Below are 25,131 nucleotides of genomic sequence, written 5' to 3'. Positions count from 1 at the left end.
CTCAGTGAGAGCGACCCAGGAACCAGGGCCAGGAGCAAGGGAGGCGCCCGGGCTGGGGGGTGGGGGGTGGTGGTGGTGGTGGTGGTGAGGACAGCCTGCTAGCTCCACATGAGGGGGTGGGGGGCGCTGAGGGGACCCTGCGGGAAAGGGAGCTCGCTCCAGCGGCCTGCTGCCGTCCATCTGGTGGAAAAGAAGGGCGGATGGTGTGGGGAGTTCCCTTGTGTTTCACGTGTGTGCACATGTGGTCAGCCTGTGTGTGCAGGTTTTGTCTGCTCCCATCGCTCCCTTCACGTCAGCCTCCAAGCCCTGTTTCCTCTCCGCTCCAGTAGGCCGTGGGACCCCTCCTCAGAGGCCCTTCCTCTTAATACAGTCGGTATGGGTCCGTGTGGCCGTGGTAACGAGTAGCCCCAACGCTCAGGGGCTCACCACCACCGACCTGGCTTTCTCGCTCACATCCCATGCGGCTGGCGGTCAACTGTGGCCCTTGTGGCTCTGCCCTCGACTTCCCATCCCGGGGTCCAGGCTGGAGGAGCGGCCCCTCGGGGGCAACCCCTTCCATGGCAGAGGAAAGAAGCAAGTGCGATGTGGAAACCCTCTCGCTACGTCTGAGCTCTGCTGAGACCTGGAGAGCATCATCGCCTCTTCACAGTCCCCGTCTCACGGTCAAGTCCAAAGTCAATGGGGTGAAACGTGTTGTCTCCAAGGGAAGGAGGGAATGAATGAGGGCAAACAATGGTGGACCTGCTCCCTCCCACAGACCTCCCCGCAGCGCGGCACTGCCTGGGTGCGAGCGGCGAGCTCTCCGCACGGAGGGCCTTATGAAACAGCAGCAACTGCAACAGGAACGAGGACTTACGAGCCAAGCGCTGCGCTCAGTGTGTCACAGGGATGATTCGAGTTAATCCAGCGGCCCTCGAGGCAGAGACCGCGGTCATCCCATTTCACTCAGAAGAAGACTGAGGCCGAGAGGCTGTGATGCCCAGAGCTGCTAAGGGTCAAGGCTGCGTGCCCAGGCTGTGCTCTTAGCCCTAAGGCCACATGCTTCTTCCTGCGAGGCCAGGGTTGGGGTCAGGGCCCCACATGGCCCATGTGCAAATGGAGGCTCGGAAAGGGACCTGAGCGGCCCAAAGAGGCACACTGTAAACAGAACTGAAATGGAAATACCCCAGGGGCAGGCAGAGGCCGCTTTCTGCCCACCTCGCTGCCCTGCTGGAGCCTCTGGCTGCCCTGGCTTCGGGGGGTCCCAGGCCCTCCTCTCCTCAGCAGAGCCTCCCTCCCCCAGGCCTGGGGCACTGCCATCCAGCACTTGGAGCTGCGACCACTGCCCCCTTGGAGCTAGGTGCCCACCCAACACCGCCCGCTGCCTGGGCGGCACGCCTCCTGCACCTGAGCCGTGCGGAGCGAGGGCCGGTGGCTGCCTCTCCCGGGCTGTCTGCCTTCCCCCAAGGGGTAGCCTGCAACAGCACCAAAGCCGGGCCTGGGGGTTGGACAGGAGTTCTCGAGTCCAAACAGGACCACTGACGACTTCAGGGCGGCTCCTCTGAGCCTCGCCTGCCTTCACTTCTGCCTTACCTCTCAGCCCTCCCTGCAGGTTTGGGTTACTCCCCTGCCCGTCAGACAGGCTCCTGCCAAGGTGCGTTCCCATCTGCATTTCCACAAAGAACCGAACAGACACACGCACGTGTGCGCGCACACACACACACACACGCACACGCACACTCTCCCTGCACGCACAGCCACTGGAATGAGCTGTGGCTCGGGGAGCATGCCATGCTCTCTGCCCAGCCAGTCTCTCCCCACCTCCCCCGGGAAGGAAGTGCTCTTACTGGGGGCAGGGCCTGGTCCGTGGCTGGAGAACGTCGCCTGGAGAAGGGCCTTGGGGGTCAAGTGCCACCCCAACCTCATCTTGCAAGGGAGGAAACTGAGGCCAAGAGAATGACGTGCTTACATATGCCAGGCGCAGCTCCTCACGTGTATTTACCGACTTCATGCTCACAATCACCCAATGAGGGAACTATCATCTCATGTTTCCAAACCAGGAAACTGAGGCCCAGAGGGTCATGGGCTAGTGTTCACACACTGGGTGATGGAGTCAGGGTGGGGCACACTGGCTCCATTGCCCATGTTCCCAGCCACGAAACTGGGCTGCTTCTACGCCACCAACTATCACCGGGGACCCTGGGCAAAGGGGCCTGCGCCAGCAGCAGAGTCCCGCTGAGACCCAGAGCTCTGACCCCTGGCTGCCTCCCTGGTTGAGGTGCCTGTTACCTGGCCACCGGGTGGTTTACCAGGGACGCGCCCAGACCGTGGGGCCGAGGATGGGGGTGCCTGGGAGCGCAGGGGTGCGCGGCTCTCCCCTCCTGCTTTCCTGCACAGGCCGTGGATGGCCCACATTTCCTGCGGAGTCAGACCAGCCTCTGCGCAGGCCTGGTTTCTTTGGCAAGTTGCTCACATTCTCCTGGCTGTGCTTTTGGGGCCCGATTTAAGTTTAATTCCAGCCGGAATGATTGGAAATACCAAGTATTCCTCTCGGATTAGTGCCTGGCTGCAAGAGCCAGTGCCTCGCCCACAGCCAGGTACCCTGGGCCTCTGAGGGTCCCTGGTCCCAAGGACATGTCCGGGACTCAGCCCCTGGTGGCTTCTCAGCCCAGGAGGGCGGCCCAGGGCAGAGCTGCCCTGCCTCTGCGTAACCGGGCGGGTGGGCCAGGGGAGGGGGCGGAGCAGGATGGCTTAGCTCAGAGGTTCCCTCACCAGGACAGGGACCCAGTGCCGCCCACTCCCCATCAGCGATTGCTGTGGTGAACGTGGGGAGGCAGGCAGTGCGGGCACAGCTCAGGGTTGAGGTGGCACCGTGAGCTGCCCCGGGCACAGCTCCTTGCTGCCGGCCATGGCCTTGGCCATGTGTGTAACTGCCCTGTGCGTGGTTTCTCATCTCGAGACGGGAAACCTCCCATGCTCCCATGCAGAGCGGGTATGAAGATTAAATGAGGCAACGTTTTCAAAACACATAGCACAGTGCCCATCAGAGGGAAAGCCCCAAGTACTGTAAATATTAGCTGTCAATGTGAAGCAGGCCGGCAACGCGTGCCAGCCTTTACCCCGTGCGGAGGCAAACAGCCAAAGGGGTGAGCACCCCTCCCCCAGGGGGTGGAGCGGGGTGTCCCTCCCCCCTCCTCCCTGGCAGCCCCAGCTTTCCAAAAGCCTCCGCCAGCTACACCAGAGAGAGATGGTCCAGCCACAGGCTCGGCCCGCCACGCGGCCACAGGCCCCACGCTGCTGCCCGGGGCAGGCAGCCCTCACTGGCGCCTTTGCCCCACCCCTGGGTGTGGCTCCATCTCCTCTGCCCTGGTTCTTATGCCTGGTCCTGACCAGCCGCCCTGTTGGTACCCAGGTACCCTCCGAGGCGGCGCCCACTTGGCGATCAGTGGTCGGGGCGGGAGAGGTTGCCCTTCCTTCTCATGCCTAGCCTCAGCGCTGGGTCTTGCCACCCACGGACAGCTCTCCACCAGCCCCCCGGGATGAATCCTCCCGGGGCCCCTGCCCTCCACGCGCCGCTGGGCAGCTCCAGCCCCTGCAGTGTGGCTGGGAAAGGCGCCCAGTGCCAGACTGTGATGGAAGGGCCACACTCAGGGGCAGGGGAGGTTGAGGGCAAGACAAGAGGAGGTCCTGGGGAAAGATGGCATGATGCAGAATGCCAGGACACGCCTATCACACGCAGCTTGAGGCTGCAGGGCACTCAGCGACGAGCGGCCCGCAATGTTCTCCAAGGTGGACGCCTTCTCCCCAGAGTCACTCTCCGTCACCCCAGCCACCCAGCGGGGCTTTACTAATAACCATCGTCCTGTACTCATCCTGCACATCCAGCCCAGCCAGGCCCCGCAGAAGCGATTCCTTCTGCTGGAATGCCTGCCAACCTTCCCTACTATGGACCAGGAGTGAACTCCTACGCATCCTTCAAAACCCAGCTCAGTTATGGCTGGTGCCATGGATCTGTCTCTCACCCAGTAGGGCGAACTGAGCCCCCCCTGGAGAAGAAACCCGGGTTCCAAAAGATATGTGATCAGGGCTGGGGCCCCGCCAGCAGGCAAGGGGATCCCAAGACAGGAGCTGGGCATGGAGGCCACGGGGGCATAGGCTACCAAGGAGACAAAACTGAACCTCACGTCACCCTGCTTGGCCCCGGAGGATGGCTGGTTAGCCAGAGACGGGTAAGATTCCTCAAGGAAGGAACAACCTAAGACAGGCATAGTCGCAGAGGGGCCATCAGGAGAGAATTTGGGGATCAACAGAGGTGGGGCACAGACCCTCACCCCCCCAACATTGCAGGGGCCTGAATCCTAGCCCCTTCTGAGGGAGGTCTCCTGCCCCCATGGCTGCTTCATGCTTCCCATGCCCAGCTCAGATCAGGACCCAGGTGACCGACAGAGACTTGGCCGACAGCAGCTGCCCTCTCACTCCAACAAGAATTGTTTGAGTTGTCTTGTACCCATGTTGTGGGGAAGGGGGTTTATGATATCTAAATCCAGCCTACCACCAGGAATGCTCAGGACCTACTCAAGAAGGCAAATAATCCCTTCCACCAATATTTACAGGGTAAAACAAGATTATTGTTAGAGTAATAAATTTGACAGTAAAATAGTAGTCAAGTTTTCAGGCAAATTTAAATTGGCCAGTTGAAACAAGTGAATATTCTAGAAAAATAACTGTACTGGACAAAAAGGTGTTCCTAAAGTATCAACTAAAATCTTTATTGGTACTTCATCTCACGATAAAATTGTGCACCATGTAATGAACCTAAAACAGTAATATTATAGTACAAAAAATTAAAATTTAAAAGCCATCAAGACTACATTATAAAATTTTCAAAAGCCTCCTAACATTTAAATCAAAAAAGGAGGGGATAGTAGAGTAATATCATGTAAGGAAAAATATCCTGTAAGTAAATTACATCTAGAAAATTAATACTTTAGAAAATTAATTGTAAGGCTAAAAGCAAGACACCCATGAAAAACACACAAGGTGATAAAACAAGCCAGAGGAAAATCATTTGGGCAAAAATTGAAAAAGGATCCCCAGTCAAATTTATAGAAAATATTCCTTTATTAACTTTTGGTCGAGAATATGTTTGTATATTTTCAGAAAACAACTCCGAGACCATGTGGATTCTAGCAAGAGAAGAATCGACAGGACTACTCCAGCCATGAATACAGAAGAGAAGCAGTCCAGAAACAGAAGACGCGGATGTGGCCTTCCCATACTAGCAGTTAGCAGCTGTGAATCACTGCAGATTGCCCAGGACCAAACCAGACAGAGTCGGACCTGCATTACCACCAGTTGTCCACCATCCAGAACTGAAATGTCAGTGCTGACATGTACACATAAGGAACTGTTGGACATTGAAATTGGGTCTCAAAAGAACTGTTGGCCCAGAAAGAAACGCACTACAGACTGATTCATTTGCCTGTCACCATAACCATTATTGCTTGTCTCATTTTCGGTTCTTATAAGTGTATTTCTAAGAGCACATGATCTCACTCATCTAGGGGAAATAATGAACAACATAGACTGATGAACAAGAACAGACCCAGAAACAAGGAGGCATGGATCAGACTGTCGGGCCTCGGGGGGAGGGTAGGGAAGGGTGGGGATAAAGGGAGAGATCAACCAAAGGACTTGTGTGCAGACATATGAGCCCAACCAGTGGTTAAGGACAACAGGGGGGTGGGGGCATGTGTGGGGAGGGGGGGGGGATGGAAATGGGGGGACGAGGACAAATATGTGATACCTTAATCAATAAAGAAATTAAAAAAAAAAAAAACCCAGCTCAAATGTCGCCTCCCCCAGAAGGCGTTCCCTGAACACTCCTTCCCACTGTCAAGCGCACTCGTGGGTGGCGTCTCAGTGTCCCACAGCGAGCTCTGCATCTATGTATCTCTCAGTGTTGTGGTTTATTAGCTCCTATGTCATCTTCCCTTGTTCTGCTCGGGACAGGGCGTATGTCTTATCCATCTCCACGGACCCAGCTCCTGCCACGCGGCGTGGCACTGAGTGAAGGCTCAGCTAAAAGGTGCTGAAATGGAGATCAACAGTATATTTTGACTAACTCTTCATGCCTCCCCCGTCCTGCCCCCCCCCCCCCCACTCCCCGGCAAAGCAAATCTAAACTCCCAGCCTGAGCCCTCTGTGGACTCAGATAAACATCTAAGGTAAACATCAAGTCAAGGTCCCAAACATCAATCACATCGCTTCAGGAAGGGTGAATCAGAAGGAAACGTCCAGAGAGGCTCAGAAGTCACCCACCGGTTCCTGTGTGAGAAAGACGTCACAGCAGATGGAGGTCTGGAGAGCCCGCAACATGAAGAATGAGAAAACAGAGTGTGGCCCAGGAGGGGAAACGGAGCCAGGCGTGACCCCTACCCCCGGGGTCTCCAGGCTGAGAACAGCCCAGTAATGTTGCTCTCATCCAGGGCCCCGGCCCCCGGCCTGACTCCATTTGTCCCCTCCTGCCACGAGCAGAGCCAGCAGGTGGGCAATGGCTCCAATCTGCCCGGGCAATGCCTGCCGCCCTGGCCTCCCGGACCCCAGCACAACCGACCACCCACGTGCTCCACCAGCCACATGCTGCCCTCACCGAGTCCTCTCTCTTGGACCCACTGCCCCAGGCTCAGTCTCGGCCACCATGGCCTCCAAACGAGTGTCCTCGAGTCCAATCTCTGGGGCATTGCCCTTCCAGCCTTGTACCAGAGATGCCCCTCCAAACCCTCACCCACCCGTTTGCCCATATTCCCACAAGTCTTCCCTGGGCTCATGAGTCTGGGAGGGAGGAGCAGGACTTTGACTCCAGTGGCCTGGAGCTGCAGGATGTGCCACCCACAGAACCCTAGTGTGTACGTGCGTGTGCATGTGCATGTGTGTGTGTGTGTGTGAATCTCTGACCTCAGGTCACTGGGCTGTTTGTGATCCTCAGCAGTTACCCCCTGAGACCCCAGCATCCCTTTGGGAGTCAGGGTGACCTTTTCTGGCATTGCTGGTAGAAGCCTGGGAGAGAGGGAAGCCCTCCCGCTCCTGGGCACAAATGCTGGTGCCTCTGGGCTGAGAGAGGCTCTGTGACTGGATAAAAGCTCCTTCCTTCCTGCCCTCCCCCCCTTCCCTGCACCCTCCCAGAGGTTCCCAGGCAGGTATCCAGCAGGCACGTCCCAGGGCAGTGAGCTTGGGGACATGGTCCTTAAGGCCTGAAGCTCAGGGAAGCCCCGCTCGCACAGGGACTGTGGACATTTGTTCACTCCAGTGCCTCCCAAGTCCCTCCGGGGTACTTAGCACATCAGCTTTGGACACCAGCTGCCACAGACTCACTGGAAGTCACCTCGCCAGAGACACTTCCTCCCCAGAGGCTCCTGTGTCTCACTGTGTGTGGGTCAGGGCTCAGGGCTCCCATGCACACATGTGGTCAGGGCTCAGGGCTCCCATGCACACCTGCAGGTCAGGGCTCAGGGCTCCCATGCACACCTGCGGGTCAGGGCTCAGGGCTCCCATGCACACCTGCGGGTCAGGGCTCAGGGCTCCCATGCACACCTGCGGGTCAGGGCTCAGGGCTCCCATGCACACCTGCGGGTCAGGGCTCAGGGCTTCCATGCACACCTGTGGGTCAGGGCTCAGGGCTCCCGTGCACACCTGTGGGTCAGGGATCAGGGCTCCCGTGCACATGTGCAGGGCTCCCAGAGTTGAAGTGCTTTCCCAGGACAGACGCTTCTGAGTGTGCATCACGGAAAGTGGCATCTGTGTTCCCTATTCAGCAAATATTTATTGAGCTCCTTTACTGCCGTTTCCTTTGGTAAATAATTGCTTCATATGTACTTTGCAGCTGGATCCACAGGAGATATGCATTTCCCACCAGGACCAACACATTCCTGAGCCTCACCCTGCTCTGCTGCCCGCTTTGTGGGCTGGAGGGAATGTCTGGATGAGGAGCACTGGTCAAGAGTGGAGTAGATGAAGCCACGGGCCACAGAGAGGTCGGGGTGGGGCGGGGGACCCCTACAGAAGAGGGACGTGATCCTGTGCTGAACGTGGAGCTGGGTGTCCCTCAGAGGCCCAAAGGTGACAGAGCTGCATCCTATGCAAAAGGAAGGCGCCGGGGAAGCTGGACCTAGGCTTGGGCAGCCCTCCGTGCAGAGAGCTAAGGAAGCAGAGGCGGCTGCGGGAGGAACAGCAGAAGGGGAGGCCCAGGGACAGACCAGGGCAGCAGGCACCCACCCTGCGTGTTGGAAACGTGCAGTGTCCTGGTTTTACACAGTTTTGTAGTTTCAGGGAGTTCGGGAGCTTGTCTGCTCACTCCGCAGCTGCAGAGGCTGAGCCTGAGCCAGACACAGGCCCACTGCTTCCTCAAGCTCAGCCGCATTCCCTGGGTCCTCACAATTTGGGGGAGGGGGAGGGTGCAGACGGGTGTCTCAGTGACTCTGGGGGGGGGGAGGGGGCGGGGTCTTTCAGGGGCCTGGCTTGCCTTGGTTCTCAGACCATGTGACTGGGTACGTCTGTCCAGCACCTCGTGGGGACTTGCTTGTGGAAGGAATCTCCACTTTTAACGCCTCCCAGCCTGGCCTCCCCAACCCAGACCCAGCGCAGCAGGCAGACAGGGAGGAAGGCCGTGCCAGCAAACAAGAGTGAGCACGGCCTACACGCGCACAGCCCACCGCATGGCACATCACGTCACACTCCGTACAGCCCTGCGGAGGGGGAGGGAGCCGGGACGGGCGCAGCCGGGCAGGGCCCCGGAGGGTTTTGATGGCCACACCGACGCTTACTCCCGGCCACTCTCGGCAGCACGGCAAAGAGGTCCAAGGAAGTGTGCCCTTCGCTGACCACAAAGGGAAGTGAACGAAAACCATTTTACGCCCCGACCCCTCTGATGGACACCGGCACTCACTGGCTGGCCTCAAGTGTGGCTGAATCTTCTGTCCAGTGCTGTCCTCACAAGAGTTTTCTAGAAACCAGCCCCAGTGACAGGGTGCCAGGCCTCTGCGCCCTCCTGCCAACGCCAGACGGGCTCAACCACGAGTACCTGCCGTCCTCCTACGAGACAGACAGCCGTGCAGGGTCCTGGGTGGGGCTGTGGCCCGTGGACTCAGACTGACTAGCATCAAATCAAACCCCTAACCCGCCACCTACTTACTGTGTGACCTCGGACAAGTTACTCAACCTTTCTGTGCCTTCGTTTCCTCATCCCACTGCCACAATGGGCACAGCGAGAAAGCCTCCCTCGCAGGATTATCGTCAGAATTGGATTAGTTAATCCACACAATGTCCCGAGTACACACTCAATCCATGTTGGGAATTATATGATTGCCTGGCTCGATGACGACAGACTCCAAGCCCCATAGTTCTCACCAGCACTGGCATTGTCCCAGCAGATGACCCCTGCTGATACGAGGGTGTCCGCAGGACTAGCCACTCCCTCTGGATTTATTACCTGCGACAATTAGGGCTCCGTGGGAAGGTGCCCGGGGATTTCCACGGGCCTATGGGACTGACTACTTCCAGTTCCTAGTTAACCTGTTTTCATGAGTGCCAGGCTGGGTCAGGTCCGTTTCAGGGGTCGTCCCCATGGATGAGAACAGGACGGAGGCCCTAGCGGCTCACTGTCCACCTCGGCGGGCGCGGCCCACACTGCTGCGGGGGGGAGGGGTGGGGGCTCGGCCTTTCTTTCCGGGAAACCCGCTTGACAACACACAGGAAGAACAGGAACGGGTTTACATCCTCTCACCCAGTAACGCCACTTCCAGAAATCTGCCTCCAGGAAATAAAATATGCAAAATGGGTAAGCTTGTCCATCATTGCGTTGTTCGTATTTTAAAGTAAAACAGGAACAAATGTCAACTGCTAGGGGCATAGCTAAAGGAGGAGCGTGCCCACGGCAATATTATGGCCGCCGACCATCTCTTCAGAGACCACTGAACAATGGGGTTAAAGTTCAATGGGGAGCGGGGGCAGAAATCAGGCCTAAAACAGCTGGCCGGAGTGCCTCCCTTTGCTCCTCTGTGAAAGGGGGTGGCCACAGGTAACGAGGCATCCCCTGAGCCGGAAAAGAGGTCGTGCCCCTGACCAAACAGTCAGGCGTCGCATGCTTTAAACATGCTTGCGGCACACCAGTTGAAAATCGCTGTCTTATCGTACGACTTCTCAGAACTTCTGATGTAACGTGCATGTTCCAAACTTCTGTGCCCAGGAAACCCTTTTTCCACGAAGCATGTCGGAAGGCTTTGGGAAGGTCTGATTCCGCCCAACCCTTCGCTTTGGGGAAACAGAGGCCCAGAAGCATTCAGCCACCTGCCAACCCAGGGCGGGCTGGGCCAGCACTGAGCGAGAGGTGGAGCTGTCGAGGGAAACCAGAGAAGCAAGGGCCGGTTTGAATGGTCAAGAACGTCTTACGCATAAAGGCCACGGAAGAAATCAGACAAAACGAAAGATAAACACGGCTGTTCCCATCAACGTTAACCTTCTGAACCTCATAAAGGCTTATTGAAAGATCAGTAAGAAAAAGTCCTGACTTCCATAGAAGAGTGGGCACCCCACACAGCTCAGGGACAGTGTGCCCACAGCCCCCACCCTGCCGGCCTGAGCCCCAGCAGTGAGCACCTCTCTGGGGTAACCAGGCAGGTGGCAGGTCCCCTGCTCCCCTCCCCCCCATTCGCTATGTCACCAAGGTGATCCTGAGTGTCAGTCTGTTGGAGTAGAAAGCAGGTGCCTGGCTCGCTTGGGAGTCGCCCTGCAGCCCGGAGCCCGAGGTGCAGGCCAACAACACAGGCCCTGGGGAGGGCAGGCCCCTCAGAGCAATCATGGGGCCACCATGTTCACTGGCCTGGGGCGGTCCCCACCCGCGCTGGCTGTCCCAGATCACGCGGAAGTGTCCGGCTTGCCCTGCGGGGGACATTGGGCTGGAAGACCCGCCCCACAGCTCCTGCAGCCGCTTCCGGAGACAGGGAACATGGTCTTCTGTGAGGTGGTCCCGTAGCCACTGCCCATCCCTAAACATCTCCCCACTTGCCAGCCCCGGGGTGTAGCATTCATTTTTTTCAATATATACAAGGTTCCAGGCACTGGGCTGGACCTCGGAGAGACCAAAGCAGTCCTCAGTCTAGCTGGGGCGCAGACAGGCAAAAAGGAAATCACGGTAGAGCATAACACAAGCATGACAGGAGTATGTGCAGGGGACGGGAGCATACCTGGGGTTGAAGCAAGGAGGATTCCTGGACGAGGGGGTGCCATCTTGGGTTGAGTGGTGGGGCTGCACTGAGGCCTGGGAGGCTGGCTCACACGGAGAAGGTCTTGATTGATTAGTGATGTCTGTTCCTGTTACAGAGGGAGGGTTAGAACAGGGATTGTGCCAAGTACTTACTGACCCTGTGTGAGGCCTCGAGTATGAACCAGTACATCAGATTCTTTCTAAGGAAATGACAGACGGAACTCAGATTATTTTGATTATAGCAAGCACTGATTGATTATTTCTTATATGTCAGGCATAACCCTGGATGATTTCACAACAGCCCTCTGAGGTAGGAACTATTGTAATCTCTATTTTCTAGATGAGGAAACTGATACCCCAGAGAGGTTGAATTAACTCGCCTGTAACCACGGACGTCAAGTGGCAGTGCTGGAAGAAACCTCAGTGATCCGTGGTCTGAAACTCTTCTTTTACAGACGAGGAAAAGGACGCCCAAGGTCATTCAGAGCTGGAGGGTGGCTGGCGATCCAGCTGGCGGGGGGCACGGAGGGCCTGTGAGGACAACTAGGCACTGTTCAGAGTGGGTGGGAGTAAGTCCGAGACCACTAACTGTCCCCAGTATCCATCCTCTCTTTTTCATTTGAATAATAAACCTTGCTGAGTTTAAGCTGGGCGTGTGGCTGCCCCACTAGTAACTACATTTCCCAGAGGTCTTTGTGGTGGGTGTGGCCACATGACAAAGTTTAGGCAGACAGATATGATCAAAAACACAAATGCTCCTGGGTCAGCTTCCTAAAGATCAGCTGCTGGTCCGCATGCCCTTTCTTCCCTGCCTGATGTCTGAGAGTTGGTGACAGAGGGGATGGTCGCCTTGGACACACCCTTATATGGAGGCCTCCTGTGGAGACTAGCGGAGCCCCCTACTACTGACCCCTGGGTGGCCCTATGGCCTTAGGGCACAGAACTGCCTGCTCAGGACAAGAGAGCGTCCTGGAGGGTCTCCTGGAGGTGATGAAATCGGCACTTGTGTGCCCAGCTCAGAGGGGTTTGCACCACCTCTGCCCTGAGCTAGCTCCATGCAAACACCCAGCACGGGGCCGGGAAAGTGCACCCTCCGGCGCCTGCAAGGTGGAGCGCCTTTGGTGTGCAGCAGTACTGAGCACCACTGTTTGCCCTGCAGTTCCGCCTGGGGCGGGTCCCGAGAGGGGCTGCCCTCCTCTCTAAGAAGTCCCGGAGCCTCAGCCCACAGAGGCCGGTGCAGACCAGTGCCTCTGGGTCCCTGGCCAGGATGCCCGTGTGCGCCAGAAGCTCCACACAGAATGCAGAGCGCGAGCTCCCCGCCTTCGCCTTCGCAGCACCCAGCCAGGGCCGACCCACCCAGAGGCTCAACCCCTCGCGATGGGTGGATGGAGGAGGACAAGGCTGAGCCTGCTCGAGCAGAGAAGGAACATGCCTCCCTCCCGGGCTCCTCAGCCTCCTCCCTGGTCCACACGCAGCCACATTTGCCCCTGGGTTTCTGCATCACGTGTCTTGCATTGTTCTAACTCAATTCCACAGACACTGAAGGTCTGCTAAACACCAGGCACTTTTCTAGGCTCTTTGAGGCAACAGGAATGGACCCAGCGCAGCCGCTGCTCTTGCTGGGGCTCTTGGTCTGGAAGGACTGAGAGACAAGGCCAGGAATGATGCACCCAGGTGCAGCAGCCTAAGAGCCACCAACGGGAACCAGCCTGTGCTTCAGCCAGGGCCGGGCCGAGTGGGGAGCAGCATTCCAAGGAGGTTATGGAAGGGAGCGATTCCAGGTAAGGGACCTGCTGGAGCAAAGGATGCAGGCGGGCGCGTCAGTGCAGCTTCGGGTCATGTGGGCAGAGCCGGAGGGCAGGGGCAGCATCTGCCTGCTTACTGCGACTGCCTCGTTTCCCGCTTCGTGGGAGAGGACCCTCCCTCTGCCTGAACAGAAGGTGAGGGGGGGGGGGGCCCCCGCTGTCCGCCTGCTGTTTACCTTACAGAGGCCCTGTTCTCTCTGGGCCTCAGGTTCCTCATCCCTGAACGAGGGGCCCCAGGCCGTGCTACACAGCAGAGAGCCACCCCAGGAGGAAGCTGTGTGGGGTGTGTCTGTTGTCCTTGGGGTTCAGCCCAGGTCCTGCTCTGTCCCAGGGGATTCTGACACCTGTCGGGCTGGCTGGCTGGTTCCCCAGGTCCCACCCCTGCAGGGGGGCTCCTCCTCCCCTAGAAAGGCGAAGTGGCCACGCCAGCCAGGCCCTGTGGACCTTTCCCACTCGCTCTTCCTCCTCTTCCCAGGGCGGTGACGGAGCTGGGCCCTGGCAGCCTGGAGAGGAAGGGCCTGTGCCCGGGGCGCCGGGAGGGGCTGGGTTTGATTTGTTGACTATAAAAATGTCAGCTCCTTTGGGCAGCTTCTTGAATCAATATTTGCTGTTCTGCGGCTGCGTTCAAATGCTCGCTGATTCCCGGGGCCTGGCGTCTTCCGCCCTCACCTGGGTGAGGACTCACGTCCGTCCGTCCGTCCTTCCATCCGCAGATACCTGGCCGGGCCCCTCACTGCCCAGGTGGGGAGCCGGCTCCTCCCTCCCGCCTCCCAGAGGGGCTACCCTGACCGCTCACGGGGAAGGAAGATTCTGGGAGGAAGGACGCTTCTGAGTTTCATTCTGAGAATCGTTGACATCGACTTGGCAGGGTGTCACAGTTCAAATAAAAGGAGGGATGTGCAGGGCTTTCATCGGCTGTGGAGCGTGCAGCCGAACCACAGCGACAGCCGTGACGAGGACAATGATGAAGCCCTTTGCCAGAGCCTCGCAGGCGCTGCTCTTGGCCCGAGCTGACCCCTAGCCCCGGGGCGGGGTGGGGGGCAGTGATCTGGGAGCAGACAGATTCTGGGACCCTTCTCCCTGGGAACCTCTGCACCAACTGCTAGTTCTCAGCATCCAGCACCACCACCTGGCCTGTTCCTGGAAGGGGGCCAGTGGGATGTTAGTGAGAAACACGGGGCTCTGGATGGATGGATGGATGGATCTCTGATCCCCCAGTTAGTGCTCTGTGCCTTTTGGCCAGTTACTTGACCTCTCTGAACGCCAGGTTCTCATCTCCAGGACAGAACAAGGCTTACAAAGCTGCAGAGTTGTTGTGGGGTTAGCGACCGTGCTCATAAAGGACCACGCGGGGCATCTGGTGCTGAGTGGTGCCTCCTTCCGGGCGAACACAACCCCCTCCCTCCCCGTGGGTCTGCGCCCTGGACAGCTCCAGCCACCAGCCCGGACATCACCGCCCTGGGAAACCGCGAGGCTTCTTGGCCGGCACAACAGAAGCTCCCACCGGAGAGAGTGCTTTCAAGCAGTTCCGGCCGCGGCCCTGGCTTCTGATCTGCTGCGGCTGCCAGAGCTGCCAGCAGCTGACTCCCGCCGGGGACAGGGCAGAGTCCACCCCGGGCAGGGGGAAGCCCCGTGTCTGATGCTCAGTGGCCTTGGAGTGAGGGTGCAGGCTGGGTCTGACTCACGCAGCGCCAGCCGGGGGCTCCTCGCCATCGCTGCAGGTGACACAGGCCCACTGCCGACTGCAGGAAGTTCTGACGAGACGGCCACTCCTTTGAGGAGCATCACAGGCAAATCTCCTGTGCTGGAGGATATAGAAAAAGGTACAATTACGTCAGAAAACTGGAAGTTTCCTTAGAAGTTAAACATGCATTTACCCTAATTCAATCTTAGAGTGAACAGCAACAAAACCACATTCTTGCCCTTTATCATAACTAGCACCGGAAATGCATTTTAAAATGTATCTTTTGAAGATGGGCAACAATGCAAAGCGGTGTGTCACCACGAGGAGCTGTAGCCGGTGGCATGACCAACTCTGCAGGTATGTTCATTTGCACCTGCAAGGTGAAACCACATCTTAGCATCCACCATGGAAGAGAAGAAGGAAAGGGAATTCATCTGTCTGCCTCCTTCCTGTCTCTGCTCTCTCATTTGGTAACGCTCTCTCACTGTGAATGTATTCCCAGGCATGTCCAGATTGTATTATCTGGTCTCTTCTTGGGCTGCCCACGTGAGATACCAGGTCCCACACCCCATGGCAAAGGGTCTCATCCAACACTGGACGTGATGGGAGGACACAAACTCTGGGGACTGCTGGTTGGCCCACTGTAGCAACAGCTAGAAGAGACTCATAGTGTGTCCGATACAATTTTCCTTAGCTAGCACTGACCTTAACCCTAACCCTAACCCTAACCTCAGCTCTCACCTATCCATCTAAACCCTTCCCCACTTCCCCTATCTTTCAGACACATCAGGTATTCTATCGAGTTCAACTTCCTGGAGCTCTATCTCTGGATCCTCTTGACCTGCTGGACTGGTTGCCAGCTACACCTGTTGCACAGCCGTGGACCCAAAGCCTCCTTTCACCATCAATTAGAGATTTGCTTCCTCCCTCCATTAAGTTGGACCTTGTGTTGCCTGAATGTCAAGCTTTCTTCTTTCTTGGTTTACACATTCATTTTGGTAGAAGACCTCCTAAGAAATGGGGCATAGCATGCATGGGCTGGGAACTGGTTTTGGCCTTGGTATTGAGCCTCAGACTTAAGAAGGCCAGAGAGCCACAGGCACACTTCAACGTCACTCCTGGCATCCATGAGTTTGTGACAGCCAACAATGGTGTGACCTTGAGAGTCACTGTCATATCTAATTAGCACAAAAATGTCAGTAATCATTAGAATATTTACCTTCAAGTATAAGTCATCATTTTAGATGTATTTTGGAGTATCTCCTTATGTATAGAATATGTTTTAATTCTATAAATAAGTTGAATATAAACGTATGTCTAATTCTTCAGCATTGAAATGCTGCCATAATTCATGAGTTATTTTATTTAAAAACTATTATGGAAAAAAAAACACATTTGAATAGTTGAATATATATAGGAAACAGATTATCAGTTGATATGAAGGGTAAGATAGGGTGGTTAGATAACTATTTGAAGAAATTTTTGAACTAAAAATATTCATCCAAAGCTAAGCTCCACAAAAAGGACAATAGAGGTTAAATTACAACATAATTTGAATCATCATAGAATGGTTTGATGTACCAGCATTCACAACACTAACAAAATAAACTTTAAGAACTACGTTTCGCTTTTTGTTATTTAATTCTATTTAGGCCACGGCTATTTCAAGACATTCTGCCATGACCTGCGAGGAGGTACTTCATCCCTTCAACATTTCATAAGGAGGAAAAAGCTTCAAACATCACCCATGATGAGTCACCTCCAATCCAGACATAATAAAAAATATATAAATAATGCATAAAAAAGGAAGATTTTAGGACAAAATGAGGCGAAGAAAACATTTTCTTCTCCCTTGGCTAGTGGTTCTTAAAGTGTTCTCTGTCCCTTTCCCTCTCCCCTCTCCTTCTGAGACACTAATAACATTCCTACGAGGCCCCTTCTCTGTTTCACGTGTATCGCCCACTCTTTGTCTGTTTTCCATCTTTTCTCTCTCTCTCTCCTCATTTCAGTATTTTCTACTAACCTGTCTTCCTCGTCATGAATTCTCTCTTCTGCTGTATAAGATGTGCAGCCCACGATGGGATGCTTAATTTCGGTTAATTTTTCAGTCCTGTAATTTCCATGTGACTCTGTTGATAGGTTTCAATTCTCTGGTGAAATTTCTGTCTTGTCCTCTGTTCCTAAAAATACCAATCAATTATTTTTTAGAATCATGTTTGATAATTTCAAAACCAGGATTATCCGTGAGGCTGATGATGCTGTACGTTTTCTCTCTTGGTGTTTAGTTGTGGTGCTCTAGCTGGGGAGGTCTCAGCAAGAGAACGATGAAACTGGTAGAAAACATATTCAGAGGACAGGAAACCAATCTTTAGGCTGCCAATAGGAAAATCATCGTGAAGAAAGTGATTTAGGAATCACACACACAAAAAATTCGTATACATCCTTAAGCTGTATGTTAAGAATGACATTATAACAGCATATTTGAACAGAATTACAGGCCGAAACAAAATAGTGGGCCATTTCCATCATTCTTCTTCTTTAGCCAAAGAGAAAGTACGTGACTCTGGAATTGTTTTGTCATTTATTTATGTAAGATAGTCAAACAAGATGAAAAAGCAGACTTGATTATTTTAAAAAATGACTTACTGTGTAGTAATACCAGCTGAGTGGGATTTGCTAACACCCACAAGCTGATTTGCAGAGAAACTAATTCATTTGCTAGAATCTGCTTAGAAGTAACCGGAACAATGAACCTTGACCGTGCCCCTTTTTCTTAAGTTATGCCTGTTAAAAAAAGACACACACACCCCTTTCTTTCTACTCTAGGGAAAATGCTGAATTTGGCGTGCGTGCAATAAAATCTTCGATGCAGATGGAAATTTCTAGATTCTGTTATTCTGAAAGCTAGTCTTGTTATTTTATTTCCATACCTGTTTATCCAAGGTTTCATAAAGTACAAATTTGTGTCAGAACAAAAATCTGAAGTTTCGTTATGAAGATATTCCAACAGTACAGAACTTCAGTTAAGTAGCATCTTCATCAGCAACCAAATCTCTAAGTAGGAGTTGAAAATGAAATAAACATTACCTTAGTTATGTGGAGAAAAGAAAAGAATAATTACTTGGGAGTACCCCTGGGGTCCCCAGTACTGGCAAGGAGACATTAGAAATACCTTTCTCTCCCCCCCGACCCTGCCCCCAAACCTCAGCGGGAAGTGGGTATCTGTGTGTGACAAACACAATGACCACAGGTGCCATCGAGCAGCCTCCAGTGCTGACAAATGATGGCTGCTGGTTCTAACTCCGAACTTCAAAAACCAACCTCTGAAACTTGGAATACTCAAAACATATTAAGTAGTCTTCTTTAAAAATAAAATTTCTGATGCAGTCACTTGTCTCAGGAGTTCATTGGATGATGGCGGCTTTGGGCTTCAGCCAAATATGGAGGTTTGCTGGCCATTCTCAGCATCTCTCATTAGGTGGCAAATACACTGAGTAGCCAGATTATTATGATCTCTGAACGCATAATAATCTGGCCACTCAGTGTATATCCTATATAATAAAAGGCTAACATGCAAATTGTCCCCTCGACCAGGAGTTCAACCAGCAGGCAGGCTGGCCAACCGCCCATGTCCCCTCCCCCTGGCCAGGCTGGCCGGATCCCACCCATGCACGAATTCATGCACTGGGCCTCTAATATATAGTATATAGTGTGTGTGTGTGTGTGTGTGTGTGTGTGTGTGTGTGTGTACTGAGTGGCCAGATTATTATACGCTCAGAGATCATAATAATCTGGCCACTCAGTGTATTTAAGACCTGGCTTGTCGGAAAATGTCCTTGCTTGAGAGTTGGACCAAATGTAAAATTCTAGGTTGAAAATGCTTTTTGCACAGAATATTGAAAGCAAGGGTCCATATGTTCTAGCTTCCAGGATTACTATTGAGAAACCCAGGTCCTCCTGATTCCTGCTCCTTTTTATAGGACCTTGAGCACCCTGCCCGTCTCTCTTTAGAAGCTTTTCAGACTGTTTTCTTTATCCACAGTGTTTAGAAACATCACCGTTCCAGATATGTAGCCTGTCACTTCTATGATGAGCACTCAGATAGTCCTTCCAACATGTAAACTGGTGTTTATTAGTTGGGGGGACATTCTCTGAAATAAGAAATACTTGGATGCTTTCCTCTTCTACTTTCTCTTTCACTAACTACTGTTGTGAGGATGTTGGTCTTTTTCTCAAGAACTGCCTTGTGACACTTGAGTTTGAGAAATCTGTAAAAATCGAAATGCAAGGTTCTATAGTCATCTCAGAATCTTCCTTATTTGTTGGAACAAAACCAAACCTCTTTACAGGGTGGGGGTGGATGGAAATACAGGCTTGAGTCGGCCGGTTTCTCTTCCGCTGCCTGCCTCTTAAAACCAAAACAGATTCACACCTGACAGCAGAGAGAGAAACTGGCCCCACCCCAGACAACTGGTTTCCATTCTCAGCGTGGCCGGCCGCTGACTGCTGCGGGACCGTGCGTGGGCAGGCCATATCCCCATCTGGGCCGCTGCCCCTCATCTGTAAATGGAAATGTGAAAAGTACTGCGTGCCTGACCTAATCCAACAATAGGATCTCCTCCCTCCTGCCGAGAGGTGTGAAGAACGAAGAGCAGGAGGTGGAGTCAGCCACGCTTCCTTCAAGTGGAAGGAATTTTTGTGGCAGTGACACCAGACTTGGTAGTTTTAAGGTAGTGCATGTGTTTCTCTCTCCTCCACCCAGTGTTTGTCCAGCTGCGAGGGAGGAGAGCTTCAAATGACAATTGCAGAGACAGGTTTTCAAGGCGACCATGGGACAGGCACCTCCCACAAGGGCAGGTTGCCTAGAGCATGGATGATGTCACCTGTGAGGGAAGACGGTCCGCCTCTCCCAGTTCCCGATGCCTTGATGTGGAGCCCAGAATCCAGACCTGGCTATGGGACGAGTGCTCCGGTCTCCTAATGTGAGATCAGAGGCCTGTGGCTGTCGTGTGTTTTGTGGTGTTTTTTTTTAATTTTTTAATTGATTTCAGAGAGGAAGGGAGAGGGAGAGAGATAGAAACATCAATGATGAGAGTGAATCATTGATGGGCTGCCTCCTGCATGACCCACAACTGCAACTCGGGCACATGCCCTGACCAGGAATCGAACTGTGACCTCCTGATTCATAGGTCAACGCTCAACCACTGAGCCACACCCCCGGCTGGGTGGTGGCTGCCATTTTGACTTGAAGAGCTTACCCATTAGGGGCTTTATCTCAGGATAACCAAGATGTCTTCCTCACCTCCCAGGCCTCTCTGCCTGCCCCCGCTGTCACTGACACAGCCTGGCCTAGACTGTGGTGAAGCGTCCTAACTCTCACTCAGCCTCCCGTCTGGCCCCTCTTGCACAGGTCTGACCAGTCACTCTCGTGTTGAACTCCTGATGGGGCAGGAGGCTTTTCCGTGTCCTTGTAATTCAGTCTTGCCTTGCATAAAGAGCAAAGCAGTTTTATTTTCACCTGGCGATTTCTGTCATCCCTCATCCTTGCCTGTTAAAACAATTGATCAAATACTTTCCTGTACTTCATTTTTTCCCTCTCTTCACAGTTGAAATGCTTGCAAGCTATTTTTATTCTTTTAGTGGTTGCCTTCGAAGTTTGTCACACATATTTAACCTAAAATCTTTTCTTTCTTTCCTTATTGATTAAGTTATTACATATGTGTCCTTATTTCCCCATTTCCTTCTCCCCCCCACCCCCCTCCCCCGCTCATGCCCTCACTTCCCTGGTATCTGTGTCCATTGTTTTGTTTTGAATTTATTTTATTGATTTTTTTTTTTTTTTTTTTTTTTTTTTTTTTACAGAGAGGAAAGAAGAGGGTGTTAGAATCATCAATGAGAGCGAAAAATCCATCAGCTGCCTCCTGCACATCCCCTACTGGGGATGGGCCCTTGACTGGAATTGAACCTGGGACCTATCAGTCCGCAGGCCTACGCTCTATCCACTGAGTCAAACCGGTTAGGGCAGTGGTTGGCAAACTCATTAGTCAACAGAGCGGCTAACCGAGGCTCTCGAGCCGCATGTGGCTCGTGAGCCACGGTTTGCCGGCCACTGGGTTAGGGCATCTGTGTCCATTGTTAACCTAAAATCTTAAAGTTGAACTATATTTTTCCTCCTCTCCTAGAATTTAGCTCAATTTCTCTCCCTCTGAACTCAGAGTGCTGTTTAGGATTTTTTTTTTAACTCAGTGAAAGATATTTTGAATTTACTGCTATAGTTACCATTTATTTGCTTACCATCATTTCTTGCAAATGACACCATACTGTTGGCATCATTTTCTTCCTTGAAGTTTATTTATTTTTTATCCTCACCTGAGAACTGTGCCACACTCAGCACGGCCAGGGGTGAACCTGAGGAGGGGCGGTGAAGGATTAAAGAAGACAGACAAGAGAATAAAGCTGGGGCTAGGTGGGACGCTGCTCTCAGATGGAGAGACAGTGCCACAGCCTACAAGCTGAGTCTTTATTTTATAGCCAGATTCCACAAGGCAAAGTAAGGGCGTGGTCAAGATGTTTACAATGTTCTCTCGGGTTTCGAATCTACTCAATTGCATGCACCTGAACTCTACCAAGCTTTGTTTTGGCAGCACTTGCTGCACCTCCTGCAGCCTATATCACTTAGCCACCTGGGACCACAGGTTCGGACCATAAGGTCAAGCTTACAACTATAGCCTTTGGCTATAATTGTGCTGGGAGGGCTTTGCCCTCCAAGCTGGGACTTGCATGTGGCTTTGCCATGAGAGGACCGCGCCATCTCATTAGTGCAAGGCTTGAACCTGTCCAAACGCTATAGCTGCTCTCTACAGAGAACACATTCATTGGTTTTTGAGAGAGAGAGAGAGAGAGAGAGAGAGAGAGAGAGAGAGAGAGAGAGAGAGAGAGAGAGAGATGTGAGAGAGAAACATCTATTGACTGCGCCTCCTACATGCACCCTAACCAAGGCTGGGGATCAAACCTGCAACCTAGGTATGTGCCCTCACTGGGAATTGAACCTCCCACCTCTTGGTGCACGGGACAATGCCCCAACCACCTGAGCCTCCCAGTCAGGGCCCTTGAAGTTTACTCTTTAGAATAGTTCTCTGGGTGGTATATGCTCTCTGTTTCACTTCCAGTCAGTTTGTTGCTCTTATTCATGAATGATACTTCTGCTGAGTACACAAGTCCAGGATGACAGCTATTTCCACTCAGTACTTCAGGGCTTGTCTTCTGGTTTCCATTGTTCTGTGGAGAAGTCAACTGTCATTCTAACTGTCCTTTTTAAGTCATCTGTCTTTTCTTTTTGGCTGCTTTCAAGGTCTTCTGTCTTTGACGTTTTGCCATTTCACTACAATGTGTCTAGGCATGGATTTGTTTTTAATTTATCCTCCTCAGGATAGTTTATCTTTCCTGGATCTGGGTTCATCTGCGTTTTTCATCATTTCTAGAATATCCTTACGCCTTGCCTCCATTCTCTCTATATTCTCTTTTTCAGAACTCCAATCAGATATATGAGGCCTTCTTATTCTTTCTTTGATGTAGAACTCTTTCATTTTGTACATATTTTTATATTTCTTTGCTGCATTCTAAATAAATTCTCTTTTGGTGTGTCTAATCTTCTGTTTTATCCATCAAATGTGATTTTCATTTCAGTGCTTCCATTTTTCATTGCCAGAATGTCCATTTGTTTGTTATTCAAATCTGTCAGTCATTTCTGTTGGTGTTCTGCAGTAAACTTATCTCTGTAATGGCATCCTTGTTGGAATAAGACAGAAGGCAGGTCAAAGAACAATTCAGGATGAAAATGTTAAATACTCAGAACTAAATGAGGGTGAAATCACCACATATCAAAGCCTGTGGAATGCAGCATATGCGATGTTTGGAAACTTTTATATCCTGAAACACTTCCATTAGAAGAGAAGAAACACTGAAAATTAATTAGGTAAGACTCTACCCTATGAGTTTAGAAAAAGAACAGAAAACCCAAAGATAGTAGAAAGAAGGAGACAAAAAAGAGTGGAAATTAATGAAATAGAAAACAAAGTAGAGAGTAAACAAAGCCAAAATTGTTGGCTCTTTTGAAAGAATAATCTCTACTCATTGTCTTCACACCCACAATTTGGCTTTTACCCTCATCATTCTACAGAGGTTTCTCTGAGAAAAGAAGTCGTAAAAATGTCCTGCATGCCAAATCTTAACGCCCTCTGTCAGGAGTCCCACCTCCCTTGCCTTCTGGGTGGCCGTGGGTATTTCTGACGCCTTCCTGAAGTTCAGACTCAACTATCCCGGCTGCCTGCTCAGTGTCTCCACTCAAACATCTAATGAGCATGTTAAACCGAGGTCCAAACTTGAGCCCTGAAGTCCCCCACCCCCAGCCTGAGTCCTCTTGTTATTTCCCTTCATCAGAAAGGTCAACTCTATTTATTTTTTCTCAAATTGAAAATATTTTACAAGGTGTCCTTGCTTCCTGTCTTGACCTTTTCATGCTTTTTCTCAACCCCACAGCCACAATCATCTATTAAAAACACATATCAGATCATTAAGCCCTCCAGGGGCTTCCATCACCCCTCGATACAATCCAAACTCCTCACCTGGCCCCCCCAGTCAGGCCCGCCTGCCTCTCCATCCAAGGTCTCTCACTATGCTTCGGCTCATCACGGTGCACCTGCCACCTGGCCATCAAACGTGTTTCTGCCTCAGGGCCTTCATACTTGCCGTCCCCTCTATCCTCTCCCCCCGGGGGCGCAGGCTCACTCTGCCTCTTCACTCGGGTCCTTGCTCAGATGTCTCCACCTCGGAGAAGCCTTCTCGAACACCGCGTGTAGAATGAATCACACGTGGCCTTCCCCATCCACACGCACTAGTTGTCTCCTTAGCCCTGTTCTATTTGTATTTGCAACATCCCTGACCTCTTATTTTACTCGTTTGTTGGTCTCTGTCATCCATCCCCACCCTACTGGAAGGGATGCAGATTGTTGGGACTTTATCTGTGTTACTCATCCTGTATCCCCATATTGCGAACAGCGCTGAGGACACCTTGGAGCTTAATCAATATTTAGTGAACGTCTGAATGAATGACTAAATGCATGAATAAACTGACTTGGCTGGGAAGAGCAAAGAGGCATAGGACCGATGGAGGCTGGGGAGGGTTGTTTTAACTCTTCATTGCCACCTTCTTCAGAAAGCATCTGGATTCCCAGCCACGTGGTCCTTCTCTCTCTGGCCACGGCAGGTCCTGCCTCTTCATGGCGCTTATTCCACTTGTATTCCGGATACGGTTAGACTGTGACCTTGAGGACAGGGACTATATTTCATTCACCTTTGCACCCCTGATGCCGGGCCCAGTACCTATCACACAGCAGATGCCCACTCAGCGCTGTTGAGGTGAGCTGAACTCATACTGGCTACACTAACTAACTTCAAATGCCTTCAGCCTAATTGTTAGCTGAGTCACTTCTGCCAAAGCAAACCAGATCTAAGAATTATGGACAAAAGCACTAGCTGGGATGAGGCCCTTTTGGGGGTCATTTTCCTGATAGGCCCCTGAGGGTAGGAACTAAATATAACTAATCTTTGTAAGCCTTCCAGTGACCCAGCACTAATGATTATAGAATGTACTTTGTAAATAAACAAATGTTGCTTGAATACATTTTTTTAAAAAAAAACCTCTTCCCTCTCTCCATTTTTTTTTTTCTTCTTTTGGGTTTCCTAATTTGCAAATTGTCTGTGAGGACAGTCTGTAGGATCCCTTCAAACTAGATTTGTTAAAAAATTCTAGCTTCTTTTAGGAGGATGCTGGTGGCTGTTCGGCCCCAGCTGGTGAGAGCCACAGACACTTCATTCTGTGGCTAGGGTGGCGGGTGGCTTTGCCCTGCGCATCCCCTACTCTGGGGACACGCTGCGAAACCAGGAAGCATGCCCACTGAGGTCTCTCTGACACCTACCGGCTCCGGAGAAGCCAAGGTGGACTTTTGCTTTTCGAGAAACTTTGCTGGCCCTTGAGGATGAGCTGCAGGCTCTGGTGGCAGCTGGGCGGCCCCTCTCCTTGGCGGTCTCCCTGGTCCTCCCACCGAGGGACACAGGCCCGGAGCTGAGTGTGCAGCTGACCTGGGCCCTCGGCCTGAGCCAGGCGGACAGGATCGTGGGTGGAGGAAGAAGGAAAGGACCAGAGTCGGGAAAGAGTACCGTGTGTCCTATAAATCACAGGCGTTTGCCAAGTGGAAAAATACCCAGTCCTCAGAAAGTTTCTTCTTGTGTTTCTTGGAAGCAGTTCCTCCAAGGGGTAAGATGAACCGAGCCATTCCTGCCCGAGCAGGTGCGAGCTGCTTCCCTCTGCCCTCCACGCACAGGGCTGCCACTTCAGGATCTGG

At 52.5% G+C, this 25,131-nt stretch overlaps 1 long non-coding RNA gene across 1 annotated transcript; it reads right to left on the bottom strand.

The window, feature by feature from the left end:
- Positions 1 to 11,644: 11,644 nt before the first annotated feature.
- Positions 11,645 to 21,343, bottom strand: LOC129147906 (uncharacterized). The gene is made up of 5 exons (XR_008555128.1): positions 21,023 to 21,343; positions 17,659 to 17,782; positions 16,752 to 16,908; positions 14,730 to 14,848; positions 11,645 to 11,789 (listed from the first exon to the last, which is right to left on the bottom strand). It is a non-coding gene; the product is annotated as an uncharacterized LOC129147906 (long non-coding RNA).
- Positions 21,344 to 25,131: the final 3,788 nt, after the last annotated feature.

This window comes from Eptesicus fuscus, chromosome 22 (genome assembly GCF_027574615.1).
Source record: "Eptesicus fuscus isolate TK198812 chromosome 22, DD_ASM_mEF_20220401, whole genome shotgun sequence".
Taxonomy (NCBI): Eukaryota; Metazoa; Chordata; class Mammalia; order Chiroptera; family Vespertilionidae; genus Eptesicus; species Eptesicus fuscus.
This window is presented reverse-complemented; position numbering and strand designations above follow the sequence as displayed.